Here is a 6921-nt window from a genome sequence, read left to right on the forward strand (position 1 = left end):
AAATGATATTTATGTAATCTTATTTGATCCTTACAATTTCCTGTTGACTTAGGAAAAGCAATTTCCTTGGTGATAGCTATTTTTTGTTAAAGATATTTTGTTTTACCAATTGCATGTAATAACAATCCTCTTCATTCTTTTAAAATATATATATTAATTCTTTTTTACATTAAAATACACAGTTAACTACCTTCCTCCCTCTACCCCCCATTACAGTAGGCATCATTTGACAGATAGATATAACTATTTCTTACTTATTTTGATTCATCAGTTCTTTCTCTGGAGGTGGACATATACAAGTTATTAATCAAAATCACATTTCTGTTGCCATATATAACTTTCTCTTGGTTCTGTTTATTTTATTATTCAAAATTTCATGTACTTCATGTAGAATGTAGCATGCATACTATACTATAATCAAACTGCCCTGCTTGTTAGTTTCTGAACTCAATATACCATATCCCACTTTTCTGTCTTTGCAGAGCTCTCCTCATCCTTGAATGAATTCTCTCCTCATGTTCATCTATTTGTATTCATTCCTAGCTTCTGTCTCAATTTATGTGCCATCTCTTTTAGGAACTTTTCCTTTAGTGGTAAATACTCTCTCCTTTCACAAATAACCATGTATCGTCTTTCCTTTCTCACATGTAATACACAACTGTATTCCCCAGTTGAATGTAAGGCTCTTGAGGTCAGAGACAGTTTTCTTTTTTGTCTTTGTTTCCCTGAAGTCTGGCACAGTGCTTTGTATCAGTAGGCAATAAATGCTTATTGGGTTGGATTGGTTAAGTGGGCAGAGAAGGAAGCTTCTTTTGTGATGTGAATCGCAGAGTGTCATTAGTCTGTGGTGGTGGATAAATTTCCTCTCATTACCTTCCCTCTTGAAGGATCTTTTGTAGATGTCTGACTTTTATTGGATCTGGAAATAGAAATGCAGATATACTTAGTTGATTCTTTGGAGGAAAAAAAATCAGCTTTACTGTGGAAAAAAAAAAGAATCCAGAGAGTGTGCTGCTGAGAATTTTCTAGCAAAAGGAACTCTTTATACTCAAGGTCTCCTTTCAATATCTTGTTGGGTACTGAGGCGATTCTTTGTCTTCAAAACCTAAACCAGCAGTCTTGGAAGCTCTGCTAAATCCTACCAAGATGGAAAAACTTTGATTTCAGGCCTGGAGAAGACCTATCTGTGTGACCATGGTCAGCTAACCTCCCTTTCTGAGTTTCTGTTTCCTCACTTGCAAAATAAGGGGCTTGTGTAAACATGAAAAACAATTTGAAAAGCTGCAAGGCTCTCAAACAAAAAAAGGTTTTATAACTATAAGAGTCAAGTTGAGAAGGTTCTTTCTCAAATAATCCATGGTGAAAAAACCCAAATGGTTCTTATAATTACCAAAAGAGGGGATCCACTAAATCTGTGACTATAATGCTTCAAAAGTTTTAGGTAGGATTGATTTAATTTGAAGTTTTTAACAATTTTTCAAACTCTTTGCATATAGGGAAAACATTCCCATTAATCTCTTAATAATCACAGAGTATGTGAAACCTTGGACATAAAAAATGCTTACAACACTCATTTCTCTCTCAAACCCCAGTCTTTCATGGGCAAATTTTGGTGAATATCTCTACTTGGACATTCCACTGGCATCTCAAATTCCTCAATTTCCTTATCTCTGTTTTTCTAGTGACCCAAGTTCATAACCTTAGAGTCAACCCAGACTATTTCCTCTGTCTCATTCTCCAGTTAATCATTTATTGATTCTACTACCACAAAACCTCTCACATCCATCCTCTGCTCTCCATTCTTATGATCCCTACCCTGGACAAGGCTATTGTTATAGCCTCCTAATTGGTTTCCCTGAGTTAAATATGACAAATTTCCAATCCACCCCAGACCACTATGCAACCTGGTCATCTTCTTGCTATCCTTTTTTACTCTAATCTTTACTACCAACCTGACATTCTAGCTCCTGTCTGGGGCCTTGAGCTACTGACCGGAATTCACCACATTTAGCACTAGAATTTAGAATGTAATACTTTGATTTAGAATTTAGAATTACTACTTTGTTTCCTGTTCACATTTAGGCGACACCACCTCTCCTTCCCTCTACTCACACTACCCTTCCTTCCTTCCTTCCTTCCTTCCTTCCTTCCTTCCTTCCTTCCTTCCTTCCTTCCTTCCTTCCTTCCTTCCTTCCTTCCTTCCTTCCTTCCTTCCTTCCTTCCTTCCTTCCTTCCTTCCTTCCTTCCTTCCTTCCTTCCTTCCTTCCTTCCTTCTTTGTTTCCTTCCTTCCTTCTTTGTTTCCTTCCTTCCCTCCTTCCTTCCTTCCTTCCTTCCTTCCTTCCTTCCTTCCTTCCTTCCTTCCTTCCTTCCTTCCTTCCTTCCTTCCTTCCTTCCTTCCTTGTTTCCTTCCTTCCTTCCTTCCTTCCTTCCTTCCTTCCTTCCTTCCTTCCTTCCTTCCTTCCTTCCTTCCTTCCTTCCTTCCCTCCTTCCTTCCTTCCTTCCTTCCTTCCCTCCTTCCTTCCTTCCTTCCTTCCTTCCTTCCTTCCTTCCTTCCTTCCTTCCTTCCTTCCTTCCTTCCTTCCTTCCTTCCTTCCTTCCTTCCTTCCTTCCTTCCTTCCTTCCTTCCTTCCTTCCTTCCTTCCTCCCTTTTCCCTAAATAAGTACTTTAAGGTACAAACATCACCATGTCACTGCCCTGTTCAAAAATCTATAATTCCTCATTGTTTCTAATATGAAAATAAACTTCCATCCTGTCTCCAACTCATGTGTCTGTCCCTTATTCTTTCAGTGCTCTGATCAAATTGGCCTACTAGCTGTTCCTTGAACTTATCTGTCCCCAGTTCTTGGAATGACTCCCTCTTCTCCGCTACCTTTTAGAATCTCTTTTTTCCTCTGCAGTTCAGCTCTCAGGTATCACTTTACTCAGAAATCCTTTCTTGTTTTCTTCAGTCATTAATGCTCTGTCTCCATCTCATATTTTCTTGTTTATACTTATTTGTGTGGTGACTCTCTCAGTAAAATGTAAATGTATTGAGGGCAGGAATTGTTTAATCTTTGTTTTTCTTTCTACCACACCTAGTTGAAGGCTCATACTTAGTAAACCTATGTTGAAATGAGTTGAATTTATTATACTAAATTAAATGAAATTGAGTGATACCAATGCCATTGAAAACTTCTGTGCTACTGAAGTAACAAATATGAAGTATTTGAAAAGCTGCCGAAAGATTTAATTGTAAAGATCCAAAACGAGGTCAGCAGAATAGAAACAGCATATGTTTACCGCAAACAGATGAAAAGGGAAACTCACAAAATTTAAGTCCACAGAGAAATTTGGAGGAGACATAGAACAAATGCATCAATAGCCTTCTCATTTTGTTCTAGTGTACACATTACTTTATTCTGATTCTTTAAATTCAAATGTAAATAGTCTACATTTTAAGGATTCAATTTGTACATTTGCTCCATGTTTCATTTATTTATTTTTGTTCAGAATGTGACTATGACTCTAAACAAAAGGAATACATGTGTTTTAAGCATCGGTTGAAACTGTTACAAGCCCTCTGACATAATTTTTAAAAGGAAAAAGAATTACATTAATTCTGTTAATAGGTCTCTGGTCATGGAGAAGGCCAACTTCTTCTCTTCCTTAAAGGGTCGGGAGTGTTTGGCCACTATGTATTGTGAATCACGGGATAGAGAAATATCAAATCCCATTAGTTTTGTTATAGCATGATTGAAGTTCATGCCATATTTGGTGATGCAGCAAAAGGTAGTTGGTTGCAATCTCATTAAGGGGAATCGTTACTAAACCAATCTGCCGGGACTCTAGCACTGTTGGTCTTTTCAACCTCCCTTCAAGAGCCATCATGCTCAAGGGCAAAAGAAGGGATCACAAATCATTGAAAGGTTTCGCCTGCCAGACTCCCATAGCAGGAATATGAATAAATGGTTGTTTACTTTGTTCAACACCACAATTAGTGAAAATCAAAGTGTCTACAGATGCATTTGGAGTAGTAAATTATTAGGTAATTAACCTTAATGCTCTCTGTTCTGAATCCCTAACTTACTATCAGTAAAATAGCATTTCAGAACATTTTTCATGTTGCAGAAGAGCACTGTACCACAGCTTAATTATAAACCTAACCAGTTTCTAATGCAATATAGGAGATTTGGGAGGAAGCTCACACTAAAGGAAGAAAGGAAAATATTTTCTTACAGGGCAGAAAGATATAAGCTGAAAACCTTAAGACCTGCCTTTTAGGACTCACTAATTTATTTCCTCCCTTTGATTCCTGTGGACATAATCCTAGTTTAGTCCCCTGTCACTTCATGCCTGTGCCGTTATTGCCATGGCTTCCTAATCAGCCTCCTTGCCTGTAGTCTCCCCTGCCATCCTATATACCACTGTTAGGTTAATCTCCTGAAAGCATACTTATTATCACTCCACTCCATCTCGGAAACTTACAGCGGCTCCCCATCACCTACCTCCTGCCCTCAGTAATGCTGATTTAATGAAGTTCAAACTCTTTAGCTGGGTAGTCACAGTCATCTACAATCTGGCCCCAATGCCTTTACAATCTAATTGCATATACTCACCCAGGTGCACCTTGCCATTCCAGCCAACTTGAATTATTAGCCATTCCCTGAACATTCATTGCTCTTTCTCCTTTCCACACCCTTTCCCCTGCCTCTGGAAACCATGCACAGCTTCCTCTAGGATACTTTCTCAGGTCATTCCAGCTAAAAGGAATCCTTCTTTGCTTTATATTCCTAAAGCATTTATATTCTGTATAAGATGGCATTTTTCATATACTGCGGTGCATTGTAGACACATATATCTTAAATCTCCTTTTGTATACCCCTGGAGGACAGCTAAGTGGTACAGTAGATAGAGAACTGGGCCTGGAGTCAAGAAGACCTGAGTTCAAATCACACCTAAGCCACTAGCCATATGAACTTGAGCAAATCACTTAAGTCCTGTTTATTCAATTTCCTTTTCTATAAAATGGTGATTATAATATACCCGCCCAGGGTTGTTATGAGGATCAAATGAGATATTAGAAAGCACTTTAGCTTAGTGCCTGGCACATAATAAATACTATAGAAATATTAGTATATTATTATTATTATTATTAAGAATTGTTCATTCAGTCTAGCACCTTAACATAACAGACTTTTATACAGTAAGTCCTTATGCTAAATGAATGCTGAGATTAATATATGAGCTAACTGGTGTGTACAGTTAATTATATTATAAGCTTCTTGAGAATAGGATCTGTATCAGATCTTTCATTATCTTTTCAATGTCTTGCATGGAATATGGACTTTTAAAATAATTATTGAATTAGATTATTAATTATAATAACTAGCATTTATGCATGACTTTAAAGTTTACAAAGCACTTTGCTTATACTTTCTCTTTTGATCCTTTCCAACAATTCTGGGAGGTAGATGCTATTATTATCCCATTTTAAAGATAAAAAAACTGAGGATGAAAGTGATCGAGTCTTGCTGAAGTTCATACAGCTTGTAAGTGTCTGAAGAAGGATTTGAATTGGGCTCTTTCTGAGTCCAAGTCCATTACTCTAATCACTATGCCACCTAGCTTCCTAGGAGAATGAATTAGATTTTCAGTCAGTAAAAGATTGCTGATTGTCACTGGCTAAGAAACTCAGAACTGTAGCAAAAGAAGATTTTTAGAAAGGTGGGCAAAAAAGTAAAGTCAGCATGCCTCTTTCCTTTTAGAAGCAATGTGATCGGCATCCCATTTCAACCATCAAATTGTGTGTGTTTTATGTGGACCGACTAAGAAAGTTTTACAGTCTCAAGATACCACAAAGCATTGTCTAGAATATAAAACTCCTTTGCCATGAATATGAGATGCATGTGTGATGGCAGTGAAGCAATTGATTAAACAGACAGATCGTCAGTTTGCACAAACAGGCAGATTTAATTAAATCAGTCTGACCATTCAAGCTCTCCATGGCCCACAGGGCAGCAGTGAAAATACCCAGGGATGTCCAGGGAGGGATGAGTAAGCTGCATTAGCTAAAGGAAAAATTCCTCCTCTTCTTTTTATTCTCTATGTAGATAAAATTTGGACCCTTATAAGTATTTCTTAAAGGGACCATCAAATCACTCACATTGATCAAATCTGTGATAGCTGTCTATTTCCATGACAGCTAAAACAAATTTTCAGAAGAAATTAATGAACAGAAATAACACATTTAAAGCCATAAATTCCTGAAAGGTAGTTTTGCCTAGTGGATAATTTATTATAGGACTGAGATCATATCTCTCGGTCCAAAGAAAACTACTTACAAAGGAAATAGATTAAAGATCATTTAATAAGTTATATTGAAATGGAATGAGTAGATCTGGGTTCAAATCCTAACATTGCTTGTCTCCTGTACATAATCTTGGTAGTTATATGAAAATAAAGTGTGTGTGTGTGTGTGTGTGTGTGTGTGTGTGTGTGTGTGTGTGTGTGTGTGTGTGTGTCTTGGAGCAGTATATTAGATATTTCCAACTAGATGTTCTGGAGCTATCTAAAACTTATTATATATAACACTGAACTTAGTCTCTTTCACTAGAAACCTTCCCCTCTTCTAAATTTCCCATTTCTATCAAAAGTATAATTATTCTTCTAGTTGCCAACATTCATAATATTTTTGTTATTCTCAATTCCTCTCTCTCCTTTACTCCACCTATTTCAGTCAGTAGCCAAATCTTGCCATTTCTAATTTCACAGCAATCTCTGACATCTTCACCCTTTTCTCCACTTACACAATTACCATCTTCACTCAGGCCCTCATCATCTCTCATCTAGAGCATTTCAAGAGCCTCTCTAATTGGTCTCCCTGCTTCAAAACTCTCTTTATTCTGGACTATCCCTTATTGTGCTGCCAAAGGAATTTTTC

The 6921-nt window shown here is 37.3% G+C and overlaps 1 long non-coding RNA gene across 1 annotated transcript; it reads right to left on the reverse strand.

Moving 5' to 3' along the window:
* Positions 1-334: 334 nt before the first annotated feature.
* Positions 335-2022, reverse strand: LOC103097583 (uncharacterized). The gene is made up of 2 exons (XR_458539.2): positions 1953-2022; positions 335-919 (listed from the first exon to the last, which is right to left on the reverse strand). It is a non-coding gene; the product is annotated as an uncharacterized LOC103097583 (long non-coding RNA).
* Between the last annotated feature and the right edge of the window lie 4899 nt (positions 2023-6921).

The sequence above is a fragment of the Monodelphis domestica genome, chromosome 1 (assembly GCF_027887165.1).
Source record: "Monodelphis domestica isolate mMonDom1 chromosome 1, mMonDom1.pri, whole genome shotgun sequence".
Taxonomy (NCBI): Eukaryota; Metazoa; Chordata; class Mammalia; order Didelphimorphia; family Didelphidae; genus Monodelphis; species Monodelphis domestica.